At 44.4% G+C, this 22,076-nt stretch overlaps 45 non-coding genes across 45 annotated transcripts; all 45 read left to right on the top strand.

Moving 5' to 3' along the window:
• Positions 1 to 267: 267 nt before the first annotated feature.
• On the top strand, positions 268 to 339 carry TRNAA-UGC (transfer RNA alanine (anticodon UGC)). Its single transcript has one exon. It is a non-coding gene; the product is annotated as a tRNA-Ala (tRNA).
• Positions 340 to 476: 137 nt separating this feature from the next.
• Positions 477 to 548, top strand: TRNAA-CGC (transfer RNA alanine (anticodon CGC)). Its single transcript has one exon. It is a non-coding gene; the product is annotated as a tRNA-Ala (tRNA).
• Positions 549 to 1,215: 667 nt separating this feature from the next.
• On the top strand, positions 1,216 to 1,287 carry TRNAA-UGC (transfer RNA alanine (anticodon UGC)). The gene has a single exon. It is a non-coding gene; the product is annotated as a tRNA-Ala (tRNA).
• A 137-nt stretch (positions 1,288 to 1,424) lies between these two features.
• TRNAA-CGC (transfer RNA alanine (anticodon CGC)) lies at positions 1,425 to 1,496 on the top strand. The gene has a single exon. It is a non-coding gene; the product is annotated as a tRNA-Ala (tRNA).
• Positions 1,497 to 2,163: 667 nt separating this feature from the next.
• On the top strand, positions 2,164 to 2,235 carry TRNAA-UGC (transfer RNA alanine (anticodon UGC)). The gene has a single exon. It is a non-coding gene; the product is annotated as a tRNA-Ala (tRNA).
• Positions 2,236 to 2,372: 137 nt separating this feature from the next.
• TRNAA-CGC (transfer RNA alanine (anticodon CGC)) lies at positions 2,373 to 2,444 on the top strand. Its single transcript has one exon. It is a non-coding gene; the product is annotated as a tRNA-Ala (tRNA).
• A 667-nt stretch (positions 2,445 to 3,111) lies between these two features.
• TRNAA-UGC (transfer RNA alanine (anticodon UGC)) lies at positions 3,112 to 3,183 on the top strand. The gene has a single exon. It is a non-coding gene; the product is annotated as a tRNA-Ala (tRNA).
• A 137-nt stretch (positions 3,184 to 3,320) lies between these two features.
• TRNAA-CGC (transfer RNA alanine (anticodon CGC)) lies at positions 3,321 to 3,392 on the top strand. The gene has a single exon. It is a non-coding gene; the product is annotated as a tRNA-Ala (tRNA).
• Positions 3,393 to 4,059: 667 nt separating this feature from the next.
• TRNAA-UGC (transfer RNA alanine (anticodon UGC)) lies at positions 4,060 to 4,131 on the top strand. Its single transcript has one exon. It is a non-coding gene; the product is annotated as a tRNA-Ala (tRNA).
• Positions 4,132 to 4,268: 137 nt separating this feature from the next.
• TRNAA-CGC (transfer RNA alanine (anticodon CGC)) lies at positions 4,269 to 4,340 on the top strand. The gene has a single exon. It is a non-coding gene; the product is annotated as a tRNA-Ala (tRNA).
• A 667-nt stretch (positions 4,341 to 5,007) lies between these two features.
• On the top strand, positions 5,008 to 5,079 carry TRNAA-UGC (transfer RNA alanine (anticodon UGC)). Its single transcript has one exon. It is a non-coding gene; the product is annotated as a tRNA-Ala (tRNA).
• Positions 5,080 to 5,216: 137 nt separating this feature from the next.
• TRNAA-CGC (transfer RNA alanine (anticodon CGC)) lies at positions 5,217 to 5,288 on the top strand. Its single transcript has one exon. It is a non-coding gene; the product is annotated as a tRNA-Ala (tRNA).
• A 750-nt stretch (positions 5,289 to 6,038) lies between these two features.
• TRNAA-CGC (transfer RNA alanine (anticodon CGC)) lies at positions 6,039 to 6,110 on the top strand. The gene has a single exon. It is a non-coding gene; the product is annotated as a tRNA-Ala (tRNA).
• Positions 6,111 to 6,776: 666 nt separating this feature from the next.
• On the top strand, positions 6,777 to 6,848 carry TRNAA-UGC (transfer RNA alanine (anticodon UGC)). The gene has a single exon. It is a non-coding gene; the product is annotated as a tRNA-Ala (tRNA).
• A 137-nt stretch (positions 6,849 to 6,985) lies between these two features.
• On the top strand, positions 6,986 to 7,057 carry TRNAA-CGC (transfer RNA alanine (anticodon CGC)). The gene has a single exon. It is a non-coding gene; the product is annotated as a tRNA-Ala (tRNA).
• A 667-nt stretch (positions 7,058 to 7,724) lies between these two features.
• On the top strand, positions 7,725 to 7,796 carry TRNAA-UGC (transfer RNA alanine (anticodon UGC)). Its single transcript has one exon. It is a non-coding gene; the product is annotated as a tRNA-Ala (tRNA).
• A 137-nt stretch (positions 7,797 to 7,933) lies between these two features.
• On the top strand, positions 7,934 to 8,005 carry TRNAA-CGC (transfer RNA alanine (anticodon CGC)). Its single transcript has one exon. It is a non-coding gene; the product is annotated as a tRNA-Ala (tRNA).
• A 667-nt stretch (positions 8,006 to 8,672) lies between these two features.
• TRNAA-UGC (transfer RNA alanine (anticodon UGC)) lies at positions 8,673 to 8,744 on the top strand. Its single transcript has one exon. It is a non-coding gene; the product is annotated as a tRNA-Ala (tRNA).
• A 137-nt stretch (positions 8,745 to 8,881) lies between these two features.
• On the top strand, positions 8,882 to 8,953 carry TRNAA-CGC (transfer RNA alanine (anticodon CGC)). The gene has a single exon. It is a non-coding gene; the product is annotated as a tRNA-Ala (tRNA).
• A 667-nt stretch (positions 8,954 to 9,620) lies between these two features.
• TRNAA-UGC (transfer RNA alanine (anticodon UGC)) lies at positions 9,621 to 9,692 on the top strand. Its single transcript has one exon. It is a non-coding gene; the product is annotated as a tRNA-Ala (tRNA).
• Positions 9,693 to 9,829: 137 nt separating this feature from the next.
• TRNAA-CGC (transfer RNA alanine (anticodon CGC)) lies at positions 9,830 to 9,901 on the top strand. Its single transcript has one exon. It is a non-coding gene; the product is annotated as a tRNA-Ala (tRNA).
• A 667-nt stretch (positions 9,902 to 10,568) lies between these two features.
• On the top strand, positions 10,569 to 10,640 carry TRNAA-UGC (transfer RNA alanine (anticodon UGC)). Its single transcript has one exon. It is a non-coding gene; the product is annotated as a tRNA-Ala (tRNA).
• A 137-nt stretch (positions 10,641 to 10,777) lies between these two features.
• TRNAA-CGC (transfer RNA alanine (anticodon CGC)) lies at positions 10,778 to 10,849 on the top strand. The gene has a single exon. It is a non-coding gene; the product is annotated as a tRNA-Ala (tRNA).
• Positions 10,850 to 11,515: 666 nt separating this feature from the next.
• TRNAA-UGC (transfer RNA alanine (anticodon UGC)) lies at positions 11,516 to 11,587 on the top strand. Its single transcript has one exon. It is a non-coding gene; the product is annotated as a tRNA-Ala (tRNA).
• Positions 11,588 to 11,724: 137 nt separating this feature from the next.
• TRNAA-CGC (transfer RNA alanine (anticodon CGC)) lies at positions 11,725 to 11,796 on the top strand. Its single transcript has one exon. It is a non-coding gene; the product is annotated as a tRNA-Ala (tRNA).
• A 667-nt stretch (positions 11,797 to 12,463) lies between these two features.
• TRNAA-UGC (transfer RNA alanine (anticodon UGC)) lies at positions 12,464 to 12,535 on the top strand. Its single transcript has one exon. It is a non-coding gene; the product is annotated as a tRNA-Ala (tRNA).
• A 142-nt stretch (positions 12,536 to 12,677) lies between these two features.
• Positions 12,678 to 12,749, top strand: TRNAA-CGC (transfer RNA alanine (anticodon CGC)). The gene has a single exon. It is a non-coding gene; the product is annotated as a tRNA-Ala (tRNA).
• Positions 12,750 to 13,416: 667 nt separating this feature from the next.
• TRNAA-UGC (transfer RNA alanine (anticodon UGC)) lies at positions 13,417 to 13,488 on the top strand. The gene has a single exon. It is a non-coding gene; the product is annotated as a tRNA-Ala (tRNA).
• A 137-nt stretch (positions 13,489 to 13,625) lies between these two features.
• TRNAA-CGC (transfer RNA alanine (anticodon CGC)) lies at positions 13,626 to 13,697 on the top strand. Its single transcript has one exon. It is a non-coding gene; the product is annotated as a tRNA-Ala (tRNA).
• A 667-nt stretch (positions 13,698 to 14,364) lies between these two features.
• Positions 14,365 to 14,436, top strand: TRNAA-UGC (transfer RNA alanine (anticodon UGC)). Its single transcript has one exon. It is a non-coding gene; the product is annotated as a tRNA-Ala (tRNA).
• Positions 14,437 to 14,578: 142 nt separating this feature from the next.
• Positions 14,579 to 14,650, top strand: TRNAA-CGC (transfer RNA alanine (anticodon CGC)). Its single transcript has one exon. It is a non-coding gene; the product is annotated as a tRNA-Ala (tRNA).
• A 667-nt stretch (positions 14,651 to 15,317) lies between these two features.
• Positions 15,318 to 15,389, top strand: TRNAA-UGC (transfer RNA alanine (anticodon UGC)). Its single transcript has one exon. It is a non-coding gene; the product is annotated as a tRNA-Ala (tRNA).
• Positions 15,390 to 15,526: 137 nt separating this feature from the next.
• On the top strand, positions 15,527 to 15,598 carry TRNAA-CGC (transfer RNA alanine (anticodon CGC)). The gene has a single exon. It is a non-coding gene; the product is annotated as a tRNA-Ala (tRNA).
• Positions 15,599 to 16,265: 667 nt separating this feature from the next.
• Positions 16,266 to 16,337, top strand: TRNAA-UGC (transfer RNA alanine (anticodon UGC)). Its single transcript has one exon. It is a non-coding gene; the product is annotated as a tRNA-Ala (tRNA).
• A 137-nt stretch (positions 16,338 to 16,474) lies between these two features.
• Positions 16,475 to 16,546, top strand: TRNAA-CGC (transfer RNA alanine (anticodon CGC)). The gene has a single exon. It is a non-coding gene; the product is annotated as a tRNA-Ala (tRNA).
• Positions 16,547 to 17,213: 667 nt separating this feature from the next.
• TRNAA-UGC (transfer RNA alanine (anticodon UGC)) lies at positions 17,214 to 17,285 on the top strand. Its single transcript has one exon. It is a non-coding gene; the product is annotated as a tRNA-Ala (tRNA).
• Positions 17,286 to 17,422: 137 nt separating this feature from the next.
• TRNAA-CGC (transfer RNA alanine (anticodon CGC)) lies at positions 17,423 to 17,494 on the top strand. Its single transcript has one exon. It is a non-coding gene; the product is annotated as a tRNA-Ala (tRNA).
• Positions 17,495 to 18,161: 667 nt separating this feature from the next.
• On the top strand, positions 18,162 to 18,233 carry TRNAA-UGC (transfer RNA alanine (anticodon UGC)). The gene has a single exon. It is a non-coding gene; the product is annotated as a tRNA-Ala (tRNA).
• Positions 18,234 to 18,370: 137 nt separating this feature from the next.
• On the top strand, positions 18,371 to 18,442 carry TRNAA-CGC (transfer RNA alanine (anticodon CGC)). The gene has a single exon. It is a non-coding gene; the product is annotated as a tRNA-Ala (tRNA).
• A 667-nt stretch (positions 18,443 to 19,109) lies between these two features.
• On the top strand, positions 19,110 to 19,181 carry TRNAA-UGC (transfer RNA alanine (anticodon UGC)). Its single transcript has one exon. It is a non-coding gene; the product is annotated as a tRNA-Ala (tRNA).
• A 137-nt stretch (positions 19,182 to 19,318) lies between these two features.
• TRNAA-CGC (transfer RNA alanine (anticodon CGC)) lies at positions 19,319 to 19,390 on the top strand. Its single transcript has one exon. It is a non-coding gene; the product is annotated as a tRNA-Ala (tRNA).
• Positions 19,391 to 20,057: 667 nt separating this feature from the next.
• On the top strand, positions 20,058 to 20,129 carry TRNAA-UGC (transfer RNA alanine (anticodon UGC)). The gene has a single exon. It is a non-coding gene; the product is annotated as a tRNA-Ala (tRNA).
• A 137-nt stretch (positions 20,130 to 20,266) lies between these two features.
• TRNAA-CGC (transfer RNA alanine (anticodon CGC)) lies at positions 20,267 to 20,338 on the top strand. Its single transcript has one exon. It is a non-coding gene; the product is annotated as a tRNA-Ala (tRNA).
• A 667-nt stretch (positions 20,339 to 21,005) lies between these two features.
• Positions 21,006 to 21,077, top strand: TRNAA-UGC (transfer RNA alanine (anticodon UGC)). Its single transcript has one exon. It is a non-coding gene; the product is annotated as a tRNA-Ala (tRNA).
• A 137-nt stretch (positions 21,078 to 21,214) lies between these two features.
• On the top strand, positions 21,215 to 21,286 carry TRNAA-CGC (transfer RNA alanine (anticodon CGC)). Its single transcript has one exon. It is a non-coding gene; the product is annotated as a tRNA-Ala (tRNA).
• The last annotated feature ends 790 nt before the right edge of the window (positions 21,287 to 22,076 follow it).

Below are 22,076 nucleotides of genomic sequence, written 5' to 3' on the forward strand. Positions count from 1 at the left end.
CAACACACCGTGGTGTTCCTTTACAAAGCCTTCTATACTTTCTGGCGATGGGAAGGAGGAGGAAGAGTGAGGAGCAATGTGAGAAAACAGGCAGAAAGACCCACGGAAACATTGTGCTGAGCTTAATCGCAAGTCTTTGACCGTAACTCAGAGCTGGATTCACATCTACACTGATTACTATTGCTCTAGAATTTACTCCACACTTCGGCTCCTTTGGTCTGTGCGTTGAGGAATGAAGTCCAGGAAACCTAAGCTCACTCCTAAATTGGGGATGTAGCTCAGTGGTAGAGCGCACGCTTTGCATGTGTGAGGCCCCGGGTTCAATCCCCGGCATCTCCATGGCTTGCATTCATGTGCAAGGAATACACTTCCTACTGTCGCATCTTTTTTCGAACAATTATCTTGTTCCTGAAGTCGCAGTGTCAAATCAGTACTTGTGTGCGCTCTGCTCTACTCTACTCTGCTCACAGACTTTTGGGGATGTAGCTCAGTGGTAGAGCGCATGCTTCGCATGTATGAGGTCCTGGGTTCAATCCCCAGCATCTCCAACCTTTTTCAAATATGGCAGCAAATGCTTGGCTAACACACTCAAGCTTAGTGGCAAGACTCCCAAGGAATTTCTGTCACTCAAACCGCTTTTCTTTGGCATTTCACGTAGCAGGAATAGGCTTTTTCTCTTCCAGATTTTAAAGACTGCATACAACCCTACGGCATGGGCAACATTTTACCACTCAGTAAAGTGACATAAATGGGAACTGTACTTTCAACCAACTTTGCTTACATCAATAGTACAGGCGAATATAAGAAACTAGGTAATATATATTATCAAACAAATTGGCTTTTTCTCCACTTAACAGCTTATGTTTTCTCAACCCCTGCCTTCTGGATTCACCATCCACTCTGAAAAAAAAGCTCAATTCCATTGTGATCGAAAAGAAAACGTCCCACCAACACACCGTGGTGTTCCTTTACAAAGCCTTCTATACTTTCTGGCGATGGGAAGGAGGAGGAAGAGTGAGGAGCAATGTGAGAAAACAGGCAGAAAGACCCACGGAAACATTGTGCTGAGCTTAATCGCAAGTCTTTGACCGTAACTCAGAGCTGGATTCACATCTACACTGATTACTATTGCTCTAGAATTTACTCCACACTTCGGCTCCTTTGGTCTGTGCGTTGAGGAATGAAGTCCAGGAAACCTAAGCTCACTCCTAAATTGGGGATGTAGCTCAGTGGTAGAGCGCACGCTTTGCATGTGTGAGGCCCTGGGTTCAATCCCCGGCATCTCCATGGCTTGCATTCATGTGCAAGGAATACGCTTCCTACTGTCACATCTTTTTTCGAACAATTATCTTGTTCCTGAAGTCGCAGTGTCAAATCAGTACTTGTGTGCGCTCTGCTCTACTCTACTCTGCTCACAGACTTTTGGGGATGTAGCTCAGTGGTAGAGCACATGCTTCGCATGTATGAGGTCCTGGGTTCAATCCCCAGCATCTCCAACCTTTTTCAAATATGGCAGCAAATGCTTGGCTAACACACTCAAGCTTAGTGGCAAGACTCCCAAGGAATTTCTGTCACTCAAACCTCTTTTCTTTGGCATTTCACGTAGCAGGAATAGGCATTTTCTCTTCCAGATTTTAAAGACTGCATACAACCCTACGGCATGGGCAACATTTTACCACTCAGTAAAGTGACATAAATGGGAACTGTACTTTCAACCAACTTTGCTTACATCAATAGTACAGGCGAATATAAGAAACTAGGTAATATATATTATCAAACAAATTGGCTTTTTCTCCACTTAACAGCTTATGTTTTCTCAACCCCTGCCTTCTGGATTCACCATCCACTCTGAAAAAAAAGCTCAATTCCATTGTGATCGAAAAGAAAACGTCCCACCAACACACCGTGGTGTTCCTTTACAAAGCCTTCTATACTTTCTGGCGATGGGAAGGAGGAGGAAGAGTGAGGAGCAATGTGAGAAAACAGGCAGAAAGACCCACGGAAACATTGTGCTGAGCTTAATCGCAAGTCTTTGACCGTAACTCAGAGCTGGATTCACATCTACACTGATTACTATTGCTCTAGAATTTACTCCACACTTCGGCTCCTTTGGTCTGTGCGTTGAGGAATGAAGTCCAGGAAACCTAAGCTCACTCCTAAATTGGGGATGTAGCTCAGTGGTAGAGCGCACGCTTTGCATGTGTGAGGCCCCGGGTTCAATCCCCGGCATCTCCATGGCTTGCATTCATGTGCAAGGAATACACTTCCTACTGTCGCATCTTTTTTCGAACAATTATCTTGTTCCTGAAGTCGCAGTGTCAAATCAGTACTTGTGTGCGCTCTGCTCTACTCTACTCTGCTCACAGACTTTTGGGGATGTAGCTCAGTGGTAGAGCGCATGCTTCGCATGTATGAGGTCCTGGGTTCAATCCCCAGCATCTCCAACCTTTTTCAAATATGGCAGCAAATGCTTGGCTAACACACTCAAGCTTAGTGGCAAGACTCCCAAGGAATTTCTGTCACTCAAACCGCTTTTCTTTGGCATTTCACGTAGCAGGAATAGGCTTTTTCTCTTCCAGATTTTAAAGACTGCATACAACCCTACGGCATGGGCAACATTTTACCACTCAGTAAAGTGACATAAATGGGAACTGTACTTTCAACCAACTTTGCTTACATAAATAGTACAGGCGAATATAAGAAACTTGGTAATATATATTATCAAACAAATTGGCTTTTTCTCCACTTAACAGCTTATGTTTTCTCAACCCCTGCCTTCTGGATTCACCATCCACTCTGAAAAAAAAGCTCAATTCCATTGTGATCGAAAAGAAAACGTCCCACCAACACACCGTGGTGTTCCTTTACAAAGCCTTCTATACTTTCTGGCGATGGGAAGGAGGAGGAAGAGTGAGGAGCAATGTGAGAAAACAGGCAGAAAGACCCACGGAAACATTGTGCTGAGCTTAATCGCAAGTCTTTGACCGTAACTCAGAGCTGGATTCACATCTACACTGATTACTATTGCTCTAGAATTTACTCCACACTTCGGCTCCTTTGGTCTGTGCGTTGAGGAATGAAGTCCAGGAAACCTAAGCTCACTCCTAAATTGGGGATGTAGCTCAGTGGTAGAGCGCACGCTTTGCATGTGTGAGGCCCTGGGTTCAATCCCCGGCATCTCCATGGCTTGCATTCATGTGCAAGGAATACGCTTCCTACTGTCACATCTTTTTTCGAACAATTATCTTGTTCCTGAAGTCGCAGTGTCAAATCAGTACTTGTGTGCGCTCTGCTCTACTCTACTCTGCTCACAGACTTTTGGGGATGTAGCTCAGTGGTAGAGCGCATGCTTCGCATGTATGAGGTCCTGGGTTCAATCCCCAGCATCTCCAACCTTTTTCAAATATGGCAGCAAATGCTTGGCTAACACACTCAAGCTTAGTGGCAAGACTCCCAAGGAATTTCTGTCACTCAAACCGCTTTTCTTTGGCATTTCACGTAGCAGGAATAGGCTTTTTCTCTTCCAGATTTTAAAGACTGCATACAACCCTACGGCATGGGCAACATTTTACCACTCAGTAAAGTGACATAAATGGGAACTGTACTTTCAACCAACTTTGCTTACATCAATAGTACAGGCGAATATAAGAAACTAGGTAATATATATTATCAAACAAATTGGCTTTTTCTCCACTTAACAGCTTATGTTTTCTCAACCCCTGCCTTCTGGATTCACCATCCACTCTGAAAAAAAAGCTCAATTCCATTGTGATCGAAAAGAAAACGTCCCACCAACACACCGTGGTGTTCCTTTACAAAGCCTTCTATACTTTCTGGCGATGGGAAGGAGGAGGAAGAGTGAGGAGCAATGTGAGAAAACAGGCAGAAAGACCCACGGAAACATTGTGCTGAGCTGAATCGCAAGTCTTTGACCGTAACTCAGAGCTGGATTCACATCTACACTGATTACTATTGCTCTAGAATTTACTCCACACTTCGGCTCCTTTGGTCTGTGCGTTGAGGAATGAAGTCCAGGAAACCTAAGCTCACTCCTAAATTGGGGATGTAGCTCAGTGGTAGAGCGCACGCTTTGCATGTGTGAGGCCCTGGGTTCAATCCCCGGCATCTCCATGGCTTGCATTCATGTGCAAGGAATACGCTTCCTACTGTCACATCTTTTTTCGAACAATTATCTTGTTCCTGAAGTCGCAGTGTCAAATCAGTACTTGTGTGCGCTCTGCTCTACTCTACTCTGCTCACAGACTTTTGGGGATGTAGCTCAGTGGTAGAGCACATGCTTCGCATGTATGAGGTCCTGGGTTCAATCCCCAGCATCTCCAACCTTTTTCAAATATGGCAGCAAATGCTTGGCTAACACACTCAAGCTTAGTGGCAAGACTCCCAAGGAATTTCTGTCACTCAAACCTCTTTTCTTTGGCATTTCACGTAGCAGGAATAGGCTTTTTCTCTTCCAGATTTTAAAGACTGCATACAACCCTACGGCATGGGCAACATTTTACCACTCAGTAAAGTGACATAAATGGGAACTGTACTTTCAACCAACTTTGCTTACATCAATAGTACAGGCGAATATAAGAAACTAGGTAATATATATTATCAAACAAATTGGCTTTTTCTCCACTTAACAGCTTATGTTTTCTCAACCCCTGCCTTCTGGATTCACCATCCACTCTGAAAAAAAAGCTCAATTCCATTGTGATCGAAAAGAAAACGTCCCACCAACACACCGTGGTGTTCCTTTACAAAGCCTTCTATACTTTCTGGCGATGGGAAGGAGGAGGAAGAGTGAGGAGCAATGTGAGAAAACAGGCAGAAAGACCCACGGAAACATTGTGCTGAGCTTAATCGCAAGTCTTTGACCGTAACTCAGAGCTGGATTCACATCTACACTGATTACTATTGCTCTAGAATTTACTCCACACTTCGGCTCCTTTGGTCTGTGCGTTGAGGAATGAAGTCCAGGAAACCTAAGCTCACTCCTAAATTGGGGATGTAGCTCAGTGGTAGAGCGCACGCTTTGCATGTGTGAGGCCCCGGGTTCAATCCCTGGCATCTCCGTGGCTTGCATTCATGTGCAAGGAATACGCTTCCAACTGTCGCATCTTTTTTCGAACAATTATCTTGTTCCTGAAGTCGCAGTGTCAAATCAGTACTTGTGTGCGCTCTGCTCTACTCTACTCTGCTCACAGACTTTTGGGGATGTAGCTCAGTGGTAGAGCGCATGCTTCGCATGTATGAGGTCCTGGGTTCAATCCCCAGCATCTCCAACCTTTTTCAAATATGGCAGCAAATGCTTGGCTAACACACTCAAGCTTAGTGGCAAGACTCCCAAGGAATTTCTGTCACTCAAACCGCTTTTCTTTGGCATTTCACGTAGCAGGAATAGGCTTTTTCTCTTCCAGATTTTAAAGACTGCATACACCCCTACGGCATGGGCAACATTTTACCACTCAGTAAAGTGACATAAATGGGAACTGTACTTTCAACCAACTTTGCTTACATCAATAGTACAGGCGAATATAAGAAACTAGTTAATATATATTATCAAACAAATTGGCTTTTTCTCCACTTAACAGCTTATGTTTTCTCAACCCCTGCCTTCTGGATTCACCATCCACTCTGAAAAAAAAGCTCAATTCCATTGTGATCGAAAAGAAAACGTCCCACCAACACACCGTGGTGTTCCTTTACAAAGCCTTCTATACTTTCTGGCGATGGGAAGGAGGAGGAAGAGTGAGGAGCAATGTGAGAAAACAGGCAGAAAGACCCACGGAAACATTGTGCTGAGCTTAATCGCAAGTCTTTGACCGTAACTCAGAGCTGGATTCACATCTACACTGATTGCTATTGCTCTAGAATTTACTCCACACTTCGGCTCCTTTGGTCTGTGCGTTGAGGAATGAAGTCCAGGAAACCTAAGCTCACTCCTAAATTGGGGATGTAGCTCAGTGGTAGAGCGCACGCTTTGCATGTGTGAGGCCCCGCTCTGCTCTACTCTACTCTGCTCACAGACTTTTGGGGATGTAGCTCAGTGGTAGAGCACATGCTTCGCATGTATGAGGTCCTGGGTTCAATCCCCAGCATCTCCAACCTTTTTCAAAGATGGCAGCAAATGCTTGGCTAACACACTCAAGCTTAGTGGCAAGACTCCCAAGGAATTTCTGTCACTCAAACCGCTTTTCTTTGGCATTTCACGTAGCAGGAATAGGCTTTTTCTCTTCCAGATTTTAAAGACTGCATACAACCCTACGGCATGGGCAACATTTTACCACTCAGTAAAGTGACATAAATGGGAACTGTACTTTCAACCAACTTTGCTTACATCAATAGTACAGGCGAATATAAGAAACTAGGTAATATATATTATCAAACAAATTGGCTTTTTCTCCACTTAACAGCTTATGTTTTCTCAACCCCTGCCTTCTGGATTCACCATCCACTCTGAAAAAAAAGCTCAATTCCATTGTGATCGAAAAGAAAACGTCCCACCAACACACCGTGGTGTTCCTTTACAAAGCCTTCTATACTTTCTGGCGATGGGAAGGAGGAGGAAGAGTGAGGGCAATGTGAGAAAACAGGCAGAAAGACCCACGGAAACATTGTGCTGAGCTTAATCGCAAGTCTTTGACCGTAACTCAGAGCTGGATTCACATCTACACTGATTACTATTGCTCTAGAATTTACTCCACACTTCGGCTCCTTTGGTCTGTGCGTTGAGGAATGAAGTCCAGGAAACCTAAGCTCACTCCTAAATTGGGGATGTAGCTCAGTGGTAGAGCGCACGCTTTGCATGTGTGAGGCCCCAGGTTCAATCCCCGGCATCTCCATGGCTTGCATTCATGTGCAAGGAATACACTTCCAACTGTCGCATCTTTTTTCGAACAATTATCTTGTTCCTGAAGTCGCAGTGTCAAATCAGTACTTGTGTGCGCTCTGCTCTACTCTACTCTGCTCACAGACTTTTGGGGATGTAGCTCAGTGGTAGAGCGCATGCTTCGCATGTATGAGGTCCTGGGTTCAATCCCCAGCATCTCCAACCTTTTTCAAATATGGCAGCAAATGCTTGGCTAACACACTCAAGCTTAGTGGCAAGACTCCCAAGGAATTTCTGTCACTCAAACCGCTTTTCTTTGGCATTTCACGTAGCAGGAATAGGCTTTTTCTCTTCCAGATTTTAAAGACTGCATACAACCCTACGGCATGGGCAACATTTTACCACTCAGTAAAGTGACATAAATGGGAACTGTACTTTCAACCAACTTTGCTTACATCAATAGTACAGGCGAATATAAGAAACTAGGTAATATATATTATCAAACAAATTGGCTTTTTCTCCACTTAACAGCTTATGTTTTCTCAACCCCTGCCTTCTGGATTCACCATCCACTCTGAAAAAAAAGCTCAATTCCATTGTGATCGAAAAGAAAACGTCCCACCAACACACCGTGGTGTTCCTTTACAAAGCCTTCTATACTTTCTGGCGATGGGAAGGAGGAGGAAGAGTGAGGAGCAATGTGAGAAAACAGGCAGAAAGACCCACGGAAACATTGTGCTGAGCTTAATCGCAAGTCTTTGACCGTAACTCAGAGCTGGATTCACATCTACACTGATTACTATTGCTCTAGAATTTACTCCACACTTCGGCTCCTTTGGTCTGTGCGTTGAGGAATGAAGTCCAGGAAACCTAAGCTCACTCCTAAATTGGGGATGTAGCTCAGTGGTAGAGCGCACGCTTTGCATGTGTGAGGCCCTGGGTTCAATCCCCGGCATCTCCATGGCTTGCATTCATGTGCAAGGAATACGCTTCCTACTGTCGCATCTTTTTTCGAACAATTATCTTGTTCCTGAAGTCGCAGTGTCAAATCCGTACTTGTGTGCGCTCTGCTCTACTCTACTCTGCTCACAGACTTTTGGGGATGTAGCTCAGTGGTAGAGCACATGCTTCGCATGTATGAGGTCCTGGGTTCAATCCCCAGCATCTCCAACCTTTTTCAAATATGGCAGCAAATGCTTGGCTAACACACTCAAGCTTAGTGGCAAGACTCCCAAGGAATTTCTGTCACTCAAACCGCTTTTCTTTGGCATTTCACGTAGCAGGAATAGGCTTTTTCTCTTCCAGATTTTAAAGACTGCATACAACCCTACGGCATGGGCAACATTTTACCACTCAGTAAAGTGACATAAATGGGAACTGTACTTTCAACCAACTATGCTTACATCAATAGTACAGGCGAATATAAGAAACTAGGTAATATATATTATCAAACAAATTGGCTTTTTCTCCACTTAACAGCTTATGTTTTCTCAACCCCTGCCTTCTGGATTCACCATCCACTCTGAAAAAAAAGCTCAATTCCATTGTGATCGAAAAGAAAACGTCCCACCAACACACCGTGGTGTTCCTTTACAAAGCCTTCTATACTTTCTGGCGATGGGAAGGAGGAGGAAGAGTGAGGAGCAATGTGAGAAAACAGGCAGAAAGGCCCACGGAAACATTGTGCTGAGCTTAATCGCAAGTCTTTGACCGTAACTCAGAGCTGGATTCACATCTACACTGATTACTATTGCTCTAGAATTTACTCCACACTTCGGCTCCTTTGGTCTGTGCGTTGAGGAATGAAGTCCAGGAAACCTAAGCTCACTCCTAAATTGGGGATGTAGCTCAGTGGTAGAGCGCACGCTTTGCATGTGTGAGGCCCCGGGTTCAATCCCCGGCATCTCCATGGCTTGCATTCATGTGCAAGGAATACGCTTCCTACTGTCGCATCTTTTTTCGAACAATTATCTTGTTCCTGAAGTCGCAGTGTCAAATCAGTACTTGTGTGCGCTCTGCTCTACTCTACTCTGCTCACAGACTTTTGGGGATGTAGCTCAGTGGTAGAGCGCATGCTTCGCATGTATGAGGTCCTGGGTTCAATCCCCAGCATCTCCAACCTTTTTCAAATATGGCAGAAAATGCTTGGCTAACACACTCAAGCTTAGTGGCAAGACTCCCAAGGAATTTCTGTCACTCAAACCGCTTTTCTTTGGCATTTCACGTAGCAGGAATAGGCTTTTTCTCTTCCAGATTTTAAAGACTGCATACAACCTTACGGCATGGGCAACATTTTACCACTCAGTAAAGTGACATAAATGGGAACTGTACTTTCAACCAACTTTGCTTACATCAATAGTACAGGCGAATATAAGAAACTAGGTAATATATATTATCAAACAAATTGGCTTTTTCTCCACTTAACAGCTTATGTTTTCTCAACCCCTGCCTTCTGGATTCACCATCCACTCTGAAAAAAAAGCTCAATTCCATTGTGATCGAAAAGAAAACGTCCCACCAACACACCGTGGTGTTCCTTTACAAAGCCTTCTATACTTTCTGGCGATGGGAAGGAGGAGGAAGAGTGAGGAGCAATGTGAGAAAACAGGCAGAAAGACCCACGGAAACATTGTGCTGAGCTTAATCGCAAGTCTTTGACCGTAACTCAGAGCTGGATTCACATCTACACTGATTACTATTGCTCTAGAATTTACTCCACACTTCGGCTCCTTTGGTCTGTGCGTTGAGGAATGAAGTCCAGGAAACCTAAGCTCACTCCTAAATTGGGGATGTAGCTCAGTGGTAGAGCGCACGCTTTGCATGTGTGAGGCCCCGGGTTCAATCCCCGCCATCTCCATGGCTTGCATTCATGTGCAAGGAATACGCTTCCTACTGTCGCATCTTTTTTCGAACAATTATCTTGTTCCTGAAGTCGCAGTGTCAAATCAGTACTTGTGTGCGCTCTGCTCTACTCTACTCTGCTCACAGACTTTTGGGGATGTAGCTCAGTGGTAGAGCGCATGCTTCGCATGTATGAGGTCCTGGGTTCAATCCCCAGCATCTCCAACCTTTTTCAAATATGGCAGCAAATGCTTGGCTAACACACTCAAGCTTAGTGGCAACACTCCCAAGGAATTTCTGTCACTCAAACCGCTTTTCTTTGGCATTTCACGTAGCAGGAATAGGCTTTTTCTCTTCCAGATTTTAAAGACTGCATACAACCCTACGGCATGGGCAACATTTTACCACTCAGTAAAGTGACATAAATGGGAACTGTACTTTCAACCAACTTTGCTTACATCAATAGTACAGGCGAATATAAGAAACTAGGTAATATATATTATCAAACAAATTGGCTTTTTCTCCACTTAACAGCTTATGTTTTCTCAACCCCTGCCTTCTGGATTCACCATCCACTCTGAAAAAAAAGCTCAATTCCATTGTGATCGAAAAGAAAACGTCCCACCAACACACCGTGGTGTTCCTTTACAAAGCCTTCTATACTTTCTGGCGATGGGAAGGAGGAGGAAGAGTGAGGAGCAATGTGAGAAAACAGGCAGAAAGACCCACGGAAACATTGTGCTGAGCTTAATCGCAAGTCTTTGACCGCAACTCAGAGCTGGATTCACATCTACACTGATTACTATTGCTCTAGAATTTACTCCACACTTCGGCTCCTTTGGTCTGTGCGTTGAGGAATGAAGTCCAGGAAACCTAAGCTCACTCCTAAATTGGGGATGTAGCTCAGTGGTAGAGCGCACGCTTTGCATGTGTGAGGCCCCGGGTTCAATCCCCGGCATCTCCATGGCTTGCATTCATGTGCAAGGAATACGCTTCCTACTGTCGCATCTTTTTTCGAACAATTATCTTGTTCCTGAAGTCGCAGTGTCAAATCAGTACTTGTGTGCGCTCTGCTCTACTCTACTCTGCTCACAGACTTTTGGGGATGTAGCTCAGTGGTAGAGTGCATGCTTCGCATGTATGAGGTCCTGGGTTCAATCCCCAGCATCTCCAACCTTTTTCAAATATGGCAGCAAATGCTTGGCTAACACACTCAAGCTTAGTGGCAAGACTCCCAAGGAATTTCTGTCACTCAAACCGCTTTTCTTTGGCATTTCACGTAGCAGGAATAGGCTTTTTCTCTTCCAGATTTTAAAGACTGCATACAACCCTACGGCATGGGCAACATTTTACCACTCAGTAAAGTGACATAAATGGGAACTGTACTTTCAACCAACTTTGCTTACATCAATAGTACAGGCGAATATAAGAAACTAGGTAATATATATTATCAAACAAATTGGCTTTTTCTCCACTTAACAGCTTATGTTTTCTCAACCCCTGCCTTCTGGATTCACCATCCACTCTGAAAAAAAAGCTCAATTCCATTGTGATCGAAAAGAAAACGTCCCACCAAAACACCGTGGTGTTCCTTTACAAAGCCTTCTATACTTTCTGGCGATGGGAAGGAGGAGGAAGAGTGAGGAGCAATGTGAGAAAACAGGCAGAAAGACCCACGGAAACATTGTGCTGAGCTTAATCGCAAGTCTTTGACCGTAACTCAGAGCTGGATTCACATCTACACTGATTACTATTGCTCTAGAATTAACTCCACACTTCGGCTCCTTTGGTCTGTGGTTGAGGAATGAAGTCCAGGAAACCTAAGCTCACTCCTAAATTGGGGATGTAGCTCAGTGGTAGGGCGCACGCTTTGCATGTGTGAGGCCACGGGTTCAATCCCCGGCATCTCCATGGCTTGCATTCATGTGCAAGGAATACGCTTCCTACTGTCGCATCTTTTTTCGAACAATTATCTTGTTCCTGAAGTCGCAGTGTCAAATCAGTACTTGTGTGCGCTCTGCTCTACTCTACTCTGCTCACAGGCTTTTGGGGATGTAGCTCAGTGGTAGAGCGCATGCTTCGCATGTATGAGGTCCTGGGTTCAATCCCCAGCATCTCCAACCTTTTTCAAATATGGCAGCAAATGCTTGGCTAACACACTCAAGCTTAGTGGCAAGACTCCCAAGGAATTTCTGTCACTCAAACCGCTTTTCTTTGGCATTTCACGTAGCAGGAATAGGCTTTTTCTCTTCCAGATTTTAAAGACTGCATACAACCCTACGGCATGGGAAACATTTTACCACTCAGTAAAGTGACATAAATGGGAACTGTACTTTCAACCAACTTTGCTTACATTAATAGTACAGGCGAATATAAGAAACTAGGTAATATATATTATCAAACAAATTGGCTTTTTCTCCACTTAACAGCTTATGTTTTCTCAACCCCTGCCTTCTGGATTCACCATCCACTCTGAAAAAAAAGCTCAATTCCATTGTGATCGAAAAGAAAACGTCCCACCAACACACCGTGGTGTTCCTTTACAAAGCCTTCTATACTTTCTGGCGATGGGAAGGAGGAGGAAGAGTGAGGAGCAATGTGAGAAAACAGGCAGAAAGACCCACGGAAACATTGTGCTGAGCTTAATCGCAAGTCTTTGACCGTAACTCAGAGCTGGATTCACATCTACACTGATTACTATTGCTCTAGAATTTACTCCACACTTCGGCTCCTTTGGTCTGTGCGTTGAGGAATGAAGTCCACGAAACCTAAGCTCACTCCTAAATTGGGGATGTAGCTCAGTGGTAGAGCGCACGCTTTGCATGTGTGAGGCCCTGGGTTCAATCCCCGGCATCTTCATGGCTTGCATTCATGTGCAAGGAATACGCTTCCTACTGTCGCATATTTTTTCGAACAATTATCTTGTTCCTGAAGTCGCAGTGTCAAATCAGTACTTGTGTGCGCTCTGCTCTGCTCTACTCTACTCTGCTCACAGACTTTTGGGGATGTAGCTCAGTGGTAGAGCGCATGCTTCGCATGTATGAGGTCCTGGGTTCAATCCCCAGCATCTCCAACCTTTTTCAAATATGGCAGCAAATGCTTGGCTAACACACTCAAGCTTAGTGGCAAGACTCCCAAGGAATTTCTGTCACTCAAACCGCTTTTCTTTGGCATTTCACGTAGCAGGAATAGGCTTTTTCTCTTCCAGATTTTAAAGACTGCATACAACCCTACGGCATGGGCAACATTTTACCACTCAGTAAAGTGACATAAATGGGAACTGCACTTTCAACCAACTTTGCTTACATCAATAGTACAGGCGAATATAAGAAACTAGGTAATATATATTATCAAACAAATTGGCTTTTTCTCCACTTAACAGCTTATGTTTTCTCAACCCCTGACTTCTGGATTCACCATCCACTCTGAAAAAAAAGCTCAATTCCATTGTGATCGAAAAGAAAACGTCCCACCAACACACCGTGGTGTTCCTTTACAAAGCCTTCTATACTTTCTGGCGATGGGGAGGAGGAGGAAGAGTGAGGAGCAATGTGAGAAAACAGGCAGAAAGACCCACGGAAACATTGTGCTGAGCTTAATCGCAAGTCTTTGACCGTAACTCAGAGCTGGATTCACATCTACACTGATTACTATTGATCTAGAATTTACTCCACACTTCGGCTCCTTTGGTCTGTGCGTTGAGGAATGAAGTCCAGGAAACCTAAACTCGCTCCTAAATTGGGGTTGTAGCTCAGTGGTAGAGCGCACGCTTTGCATGTGTGAGGCCCCGGGTTCAATCCCCGGCATCACCATGGCTTGCATTCATGTGCAAGGAATACGCTTCCTACTGTCGCATCTTTTTTCGAACAATTATCTTGTTCCTGAAGTCGCAGTGTCAAATCAGTACTTGTGTGCGCTCTGCTCTACTCTACTCTGCTCACAGACTTTTGGGGATGTAGCTCAGTGGTAGAGCGCATGCTTCGCATGTATGAGGTCCTGGGTTCAATCCCCAGCATCTCCAACCTTTTTCAAATATGGCAGCAAATGCTTGGCTAACACACTCAAGCTTAGTGGCAAGACTCCCAAGGAATTTCTGTCACTCAAACCGCTTTTCTTTGGCATTTCACGTAGCAGGAATAGGCTTTTTCTCTTCCAGATTTTAAAGACTGCATACAACCCTACGGCATGGGCAACATTTTACCACTCAGTAAAGTGACATAAATGGGAACTGTACTTTCAACCAACTTTGCTTACATCAATAGTACAGGCGAATATAAGAAACTAGGTAATATATATTATCAAACAAATTGGCTTTTTCTCCACTTAACAGCTTATGTTTTCTCAACCCCTGCCTTCTGGATTCACCATCCACTCTGAAAAAAAAGCTCAATTCCATTGTGATCGAAAAGAAAACGTCCCACCAACACACCGTGGTGTTCCTTTACAAAGCCTTCTATACTTTCTGGCGATGGGAAGGAGGAGGAAGAGTGAGGAGCAATGTGAGAAAACAGGCAGAAAGACCCACGGAAACATTGTGCTGAGCTTAATCGCAAGTCTTTGACCGTAACTCAGAGCTGGATTCACATCTACACTGATTACTATTGCTCTAGAATTTACTCCACACTTCGGCTCCTTTGGTCTGTGCGTTGAGGAATGAAGTCCAGGAAACCTAAGCTCACTCCTAAATTGGGGATGTAGCTCAGTGGTAGAGCGCACGCTTTGCATGTGTGAGGCCCTGGGTTCAATCCCCGGCATTTTCATGGCTTGCATTCATGTGCAAGGAATACGCTTCCTACTGTCGCATCATTTTTCGAACAATTATCTTGTTCCTGAAGTCGCAGTGTCAAATCAGTACTTGTGTGCGCTCTGCTCTGCTCTACTCTACTCTGCTCACAGACTTTTGGGGATGTAGCTCAGTGGTAGAGCGCATGCTTCGCATGTATGAGGTCCTGGGATCAATCCCCAGCATCTCCAACCTTTTTCAAATATGGCAGCAAATGCTTGGCTAACACACTCAAGCTTAGTGGCAAGACTCCCAAGTAATTTCTGTCACTCAATCCGCTTTTCTTTGGCATTTCACGTAGCAGGAATAGGCTTTTTCTCTTCCAGATTTTAAAGACTGCATACAACCCTACGGCATGGGCAACATTTTACCACTCAGTAAAGTGACATAAATGGGAACTGCACTTTCAACCAACTTTGCTTACATCAATAGTACAGGCGAATATAAGAAACTAGGTAATATATATTATCAAACAAATTGGCTTTTTCTCCACTTAACAGCTTATGTTTTCTCAACCCCTGCCTTCTGGATTCACCATCCACTCTGAAAAAAAAGCTCAATTCCATTGTGATCGAAAAGAAAACGTCCCACCAACACACCGTGGTGTTCCTTTACAAAGCCTTCTATACTTTCTGGCGATGGGGAGGAGGAGGAAGAGTGAGGAGCAATGTGAGAAAACAGGCAGAAAGACCCACGGAAACATTGTGCTGAGCTTAATCGCAAGTCTTTGACCGTAACTCAGAGCTGGATTCACATCTACACTGATTACTATTGCTCTAGAATTTACTCCACACTTCGGCTCCTTTGGTCTGTGCGTTGAGGAATGAAGTCCAGGAAACCTAAGCTCGCTCCTAAATTGGGGTTGTAGCTCAGTGGTAGAGCGCACGCTTTGCATGTGTGAGGCCCCGGGTTCAATCCCCGGCATCACCATGGCTTGCATTCATGTGCAAGGAATACGCTTCCTACTGTCGCATCTTTTTTCGAACAATTATCTTGTTCCTGAAGTCGCAGTGTCAAATCAGTACTTGTGTGCGCTCTGCTCTACTCTACTCTGCTCACAGACTTTTGGGGATGTAGCTCAGTGGTAGAGCGCATGCTTCGCATGTATGAGGTCCTGGGTTCAATCCCCAGCATCTCCAACCTTTTTCAAATATGGCAGCAAATGCTTGGCTAACACACTCAAGCTTAGTGGCAAGACTCCCAAGGAATTTCTGTCACTCAAACCGCTTTTCTTTGGCATTTCACGTAGCAGGAATAGGCTTTTTCTCTTCCAGATTTTAAAGACTGCATACAACCCTACGGCATGGGCAACATTTTACCACTCAGTAAAGTGACATAAATGGGAACTGTACTTTCAACCAACTTTGCTTACATCAATAGTACAGGCGAATATAAGAAACTAGGTAATATATATTATCAAACAAATTGGCTTTTTCTCCACTTAACAGCTTATGTTTTCTCAACCCCTGCCTTCTGGATTCACCATCCACTCTGAAAAAAAAGCTCAATTCCATTGTGATCGAAAAGAAAACGTCCCACCAACACACCGTGGTGTTCCTTTACAAAGCCTTCTATACTTTCTGGCGATGGGAAGGAGGAGGAAGAGTGAGGAGCAATGTGAGAAAACAGGCAGAAAGACCCACGGAAACATTGTGCTGAGCTTAATCGCAAGTCTTTGACCGTAACTCAGAGCTGGATTCACATCTACACTGATTACTATTGCTCTAGAATTTACTCCACACTTCGGCTCCTTTGGTCTGTGCGTTGAGGAATGAAGTCCAGGAAACCTAAGCTCACTCCTAAATTGGGGATGTAGCTCAGTGGTAGAGCGCACGCTTTGCATGTGTGAGGCCCTGGGTTCAATCCCCGGCATCTCCATGGCTTGCATTCATGTGCAAGGAATATGCTTCCTACTGTCGCATCTTTTTTCGAACAATTATCTTGTTCCTGAAGTCGCAGTGTCAAATCCGTACTTGTGTGCGCTCTGCTCTACTCTACTCTGCTCACAGACTTTTGGGGATGTAGCTCAGTGGTAGAGCACATGCTTCGCATGTATGAGGTCCTGGGTTCAATCCCCAGCATCTCCAACCTTTTTCAAATATGGCAGCAAATGCTTGGCTAACACACTCAAGCTTAGTGGCAAGACTCCCAAGGAATTTCTGTCACTCAAACCGCTTTTCTTTGGCATTTCACGTAGCAGGAATAGGCTTTTTCTCTTCCAGATTTTAAAGACTGCATACAACCCTACGGCATGGGCAACATTTTACCACTCAGTAAAGTGACATAAATGGGAACTGTACTTTCAACCAACTTTGCTTGCATCAATAGTACAGGCGAATATAAGAAACTAGGTAATATATATTATCAAACAAATTGGCTTTTTCTCCACTTAACAGCTTATGTTTTCTCAACCCCTGCCTTCTGGATTCACCATCCACTCTGAAAAAAAAGCTCAATTCCATTGTGATCGAAAAGAAAACGTCCCACCAACACACCGTGGTGTTCCTTTACAAAGCCTTCTATACTTTCTGGCGATGGGGAGGAGGAGGAAGAGTGAGGAGCAATGTGAGAAAACAGGCAGAAAGACCCACGGAAACATTGTGCTGAGCTTAATCGCAAGTCTTTGACCGTAACTCAGAGCTGGATTCACATCTACACTGATTACTATTGCTCTAGAATTTACTCCACACTTCGGCTCCTTTGGTCTGTGCGTTGAGGAATGAAGTCCAGGAAACCTAAGCTCGCTCCTAAATTGGGGTTGTAGCTCAGTGGTAGAGCGCATGCTTTGCATGTGTGAGGCCCCGGGTTCAATTCTCGGCATCTCCATGGCTTGCATTCATGTGCAAGGAATACGCTTCCTACTGTCGCATCTTTTTTCGAACAATTATCTTGTTCCTGAAGTCGCAGTGTCAAATCAGTACTTGTGTGCGCTCTGCTCTACCCTACTCTGCTCACAGACTTTTGGGGATGTAGCTCAGTGGTAGAGCGCATGCTTCGCATGTATGAGGTCCTGGGTTCAATCCCCAGCATCTCCAACCTTTTTCAAATATGGCAGCAAATGCTTGGCTAACACACTCAAGCTTAGTGGCAAGACTCCCAAGGAATTTCTGTCACTCAAACCGCTTTTCTTTGGCATTTCACGTAGCAGGAATAGGCTTTTTCTCTTCCAGATTTTAAAGACTGCATACAACCCTACGGCATGGGCAACATTTTACCACTCAGTAAAGTGACATAAATGGGAACTGTACTTTCAACCAACTTTGCTTACATCAATAGTACAGGCGAATATAAGAAACTAGGTAATATATATTATCAAACAAATTGGCTTTTTCTCCACTTAACAGCTTATGTTTTCTCAACCCCTGCCTTCTGGATTCACCATCCACTCTGAAAAAAAAGCTCAATTCCATTGTGATCGAAAAGAAAACGTCCCACCAACACACCGTGGTGTTCCTTTACAAAGCCTTCTATACTTTCTGGCGATGGGAAGGAGGAGGAAGAGTGAGGAGCAATGTGAGAAAACAGGCAGAAAGACCCACGGAAACATTGTGCTGAGCTTAATCGCAAGTCTTTGACCGTAACTCAGAGCTGGATTCACATCTACACTGATTACTATTGCTCTAGAATTTACTCCACACTTCGGCTCCTTTGGTCTGTGCGTTGAGGAATGAAGTCCAGGAAACCTAAACTCGCTCTTAAATTGGGGATATAGCTCAGTGGTAGAGCGCACGCTTTGCATGTGTGAGGCCCCGGGTTCAATCCCCAGTATCTCCATGGCTTGCATTCATGTGCAAGGAATACGCTTCCTACTGTCGCATCTTTTTTCGAACAATTATCTTGTTCCTGAAGTCGCAGTGTCAAATCAGTACTTGTGTGCGCTCTGCTCTACTCTACTCTGCTCACAGACTTTTGGGGATGTAGCTCAGTGGTAGAGCGCATGCTTCGCATGTATGAGGTCCTGGGTTCAATCCCCAGCATCTCCATCCTTTTTCAAATATGGCAGCAAATGGTTGGCTAACACACTCAAGCTTAGTGGCAAGACTCCCAAGGAATTTCTGTCACTCAAACCGCTTTTCTTTGGCATTTCACGTAGCAGGAATAGGCTTTTTCTCTTCCAGATTTTAAAGACTGCATACAACCCTACGGCATGGGCAACATTTTACCACTCAGTAAAGTGACATAAATGGGAACTGTACTTTCAACCAACTTTGCTTACATCAATAGTACAGGCGAATATAAGAAACTAGGTAATATATATTATCAAACAAATTGGCTTTTTCTCCACTTAACAGCTTATGTTTTCTCAACCCCTGCCTTCTGGATTCACCATCCACTCTGAAAAAAAAGCTCAATTCCATTGTGATCGAAAAGAAAACGTCCCACCAACACACCGTGGTGTTCCTTTACAAAGCCTTCTATACTTTCTGGCGATGGGAAGGAGGAGGAAGAGTGAGGAGCAATGTGAGAAAACAGGCAGAAAGACCCACGGAAACATTGTGCTGAGCTTAATCGCAAGTCTTTGACCGTAACTCAGAGCTGGATTCACATCTACACTGATTACTATTGCTCTAGAATTTACTCCACACTTCGGCTCCTTTGGTCTGTGCGTTGAGGAATGAAGTCCAGGAAACCTAAACTCACTCCTAAATTGGGGATGTAGCTCAGTGGTAGAGCGCACGCTTTGCATGTGTGAGGCCCTGGGTTCAATCCCCGGCATCTCCATGGCTTGCATTCATGTGCAAGGAATATGCTTCCTACTGTCGCATCTTTTTTCGAACAATTATCTTGTTCCTGAAGTCGCAGTGTCAAATCCGTACTTGTGTGCGCTCTGCTCTACTCTACTCTGCTCACAGACTTTTGGGGATGTAGCTCAGTGGTAGAGCACATGCTTCGCATGTATGAGGTCCTGGGTTCAATCCCCAGCATCTCCAACCTTTTTCAAATATGGCAGCAAATGCTTGGCTAACACACTCAAGCTTAGTGGCAAGACTCCCAAGGAATTTCTGTCACTCAAACCGCTTTTCTTTGGCATTTCACGTAGCAGGAATAGGCTTTTTCTCTTCCAGATTTTAAAGACTGCATACAACCCTACGGCATGGGCAACATTTTACCACTCAGTAAAGTGACATAAATGGGAACTGTACTTTCAACCAACTTTGCTTGCATCAATAGTACAGGCGAATATAAGAAACTAGGTAATATATATTATCAAACAAATTGGCTTTTTCTCCACTTAACAGCTTATGTTTTCTCAACCCCTGCCTTCTGGATTCACCATCCACTCTGAAAAAAAAGCTCAATTCCATTGTGATCGAAAAGAAAACGTCCCACCAACACACCGTGGTGTTCCTTTACAAAGCCTTCTATACTTTCTGGCGATGGGGAGGAGGAGGAAGAGTGAGGAGCAATGTGAGAAAACAGGCAGAAAGACCCACGGAAACATTGTGCTGAGCTTAATCGCAAGTCTTTGACCGTAACTCAGAGCTGGATTCACATCTACACTGATTACTATTGCTCTAGAATTTACTCCACACTTCGGCTCCTTTGGTCTGTGCGTTGAGGAATGAAGTCCAGGAAACCTAAGCTCGCTCCTAAATTGGGGTTGTAGCTCAGTGGTAGAGCGCATGCTTTGCATGTGTGAGGCCCCGGGTTCAATTCTCGGCATCTCCATGGCTTGCATTCATGTGCAAGGAATACGCTTCCTACTGTCGCATCTTTTTTCGAACAATTATCTTGTTCCTGAAGTCGCAGTGTCAAATCAGTACTTGTGTGCGCTCTGCTCTACCCTACTCTGCTCACAGACTTTTGGGGATGTAGCTCAGTGGTAGAGCGCATGCTTCGCATGTATGAGGTCCTGGGTTCAATCCCCAGCATCTCCAACCTTTTTCAAATATGGCAGCAAATGCTTGGCTAACACACTCAAGCTTAGTGGCAAGACTCCCAAGGAATTTCTGTCACTCAAACCGCTTTTCTTTGGCATTTCACGTAGCAGGAATAGGCTTTTTCTCTTCCAGATTTTAAAGACTGCATACAACCCTACGGCATGGGCAACATTTTACCACTCAGTAAAGTGACATAAATGGGAACTGTACTTTCAACCAACTTTGCTTACATCAATAGTACAGGCGAATATAAGAAACTAGGTAATATATATTATCAAACAAATTGGCTTTTTCTCCACTTAACAGCTTATGTTTTCTCAACCCCTGCCTTCTGGATTCACCATCCACTCTGAAAAAAAAGCTCAATTCCATTGTGATCGAAAAGAAAACGTCCCACCAACACACCGTGGTGTTCCTTTACAAAGCCTTCTATACTTTCTGGCGATGGGAAGGAGGAGGAAGAGTGAGGAGCAATGTGAGAAAACAGGCAGAAAGACCCACGGAAACATTGTGCTGAGCTTAATCGCAAGTCTTTGACCGTAACTCAGAGCTGGATTCACATCTACACTGATTACTATTGCTCTAGAATTTACTCCACACTTCGGCTCCTTTGGTCTGTGCGTTGAGGAATGAAGTCCAGGAAACCTAAACTCGCTCTTAAATTGGGGATATAGCTCAGTGGTAGAGCGCACGCTTTGCATGTGTGAGGCCCCGGGTTCAATCCCCAGTATCTCCATGGCTTGCATTCATGTGCAAGGAATACGCTTCCTACTGTCGCATCTTTTTTCGAACAATTATCTTGTTCCTGAAGTCGCAGTGTCAAATCAGTACTTGTGTGCGCTCTGCTCTACTCTACTCTGCTCACAGACTTTTGGGGATGTAGCTCAGTGGTAGAGCGCATGCTTCGCATGTATGAGGTCCTGGGTTCAATCCCCAGCATCTCCATCCTTTTTCAAATATGGCAGCAAATGGTTGGCTAACACACTCAAGCTTAGTGGCAAGACTCCCAAGGAATTTCTGTCACTCAAACCGCTTTTCTTTGGCATTTCACGTAGCAGGAATAGGCTTTTTCTCTTCCAGATTTTATAGACTGCATACAACCCTACGGCATGGGCAACATTTTACCACTCAGTAAAGTGACATAAATGGGAACTGTACTTTCAACCAACTTTGCTTACATCAATAGTACAGGCGAATATAAGAAACTTGGTAATATATATTATCAAACAAATTGGCTTTTTCTCCACTTAACAGCTTATGTTTTCTCAACCCCTGCCTTCTGGATTCACCATCCACTCTGAAAAAAAAGCTCAATTCCATTGTGATCGAAAAGAAAACGTCCCACCAACACACCGTGGTGTTCCTTTACAAAGCCTTCTATACTTTCTGGCGATGGGAAGGAGGAGGAAGAGTGAGGAGCAATGTGAGAAAACAGGCAGAAAGACCCACGGAAACATTGTGCTGAGCTTAATCGCAAGTCTTTGACCGTAACTCAGAGCTGGATTCACATCTACACTGATTACTATTGCTCTAGAATTTACTCCACACTTCGGCTCCTTTGGTCTGTGCGTTGAGGAATGAAGTCCAGGAAACCTAAGCTCGCTCCTAAATTGGGGATATAGCTCAGTGGTAGAGCGCACGCTTTGCATGTGTGAGGCCCCGGATTCAATCCCCAGCATCTCCATGGCTTGCATTCATGTGCAAGGAATACGCTTCCTACTGTCGCATCTTTTTT

This window comes from Phyllobates terribilis, unplaced genomic scaffold (genome assembly GCF_046119375.1).
Source record: "Phyllobates terribilis strain yellow unplaced genomic scaffold, ASM4611937v1 Scaffold_1__5_contigs__length_1240528914, whole genome shotgun sequence".
NCBI classification, from domain to species: domain Eukaryota; kingdom Metazoa; phylum Chordata; class Amphibia; order Anura; family Dendrobatidae; genus Phyllobates; species Phyllobates terribilis.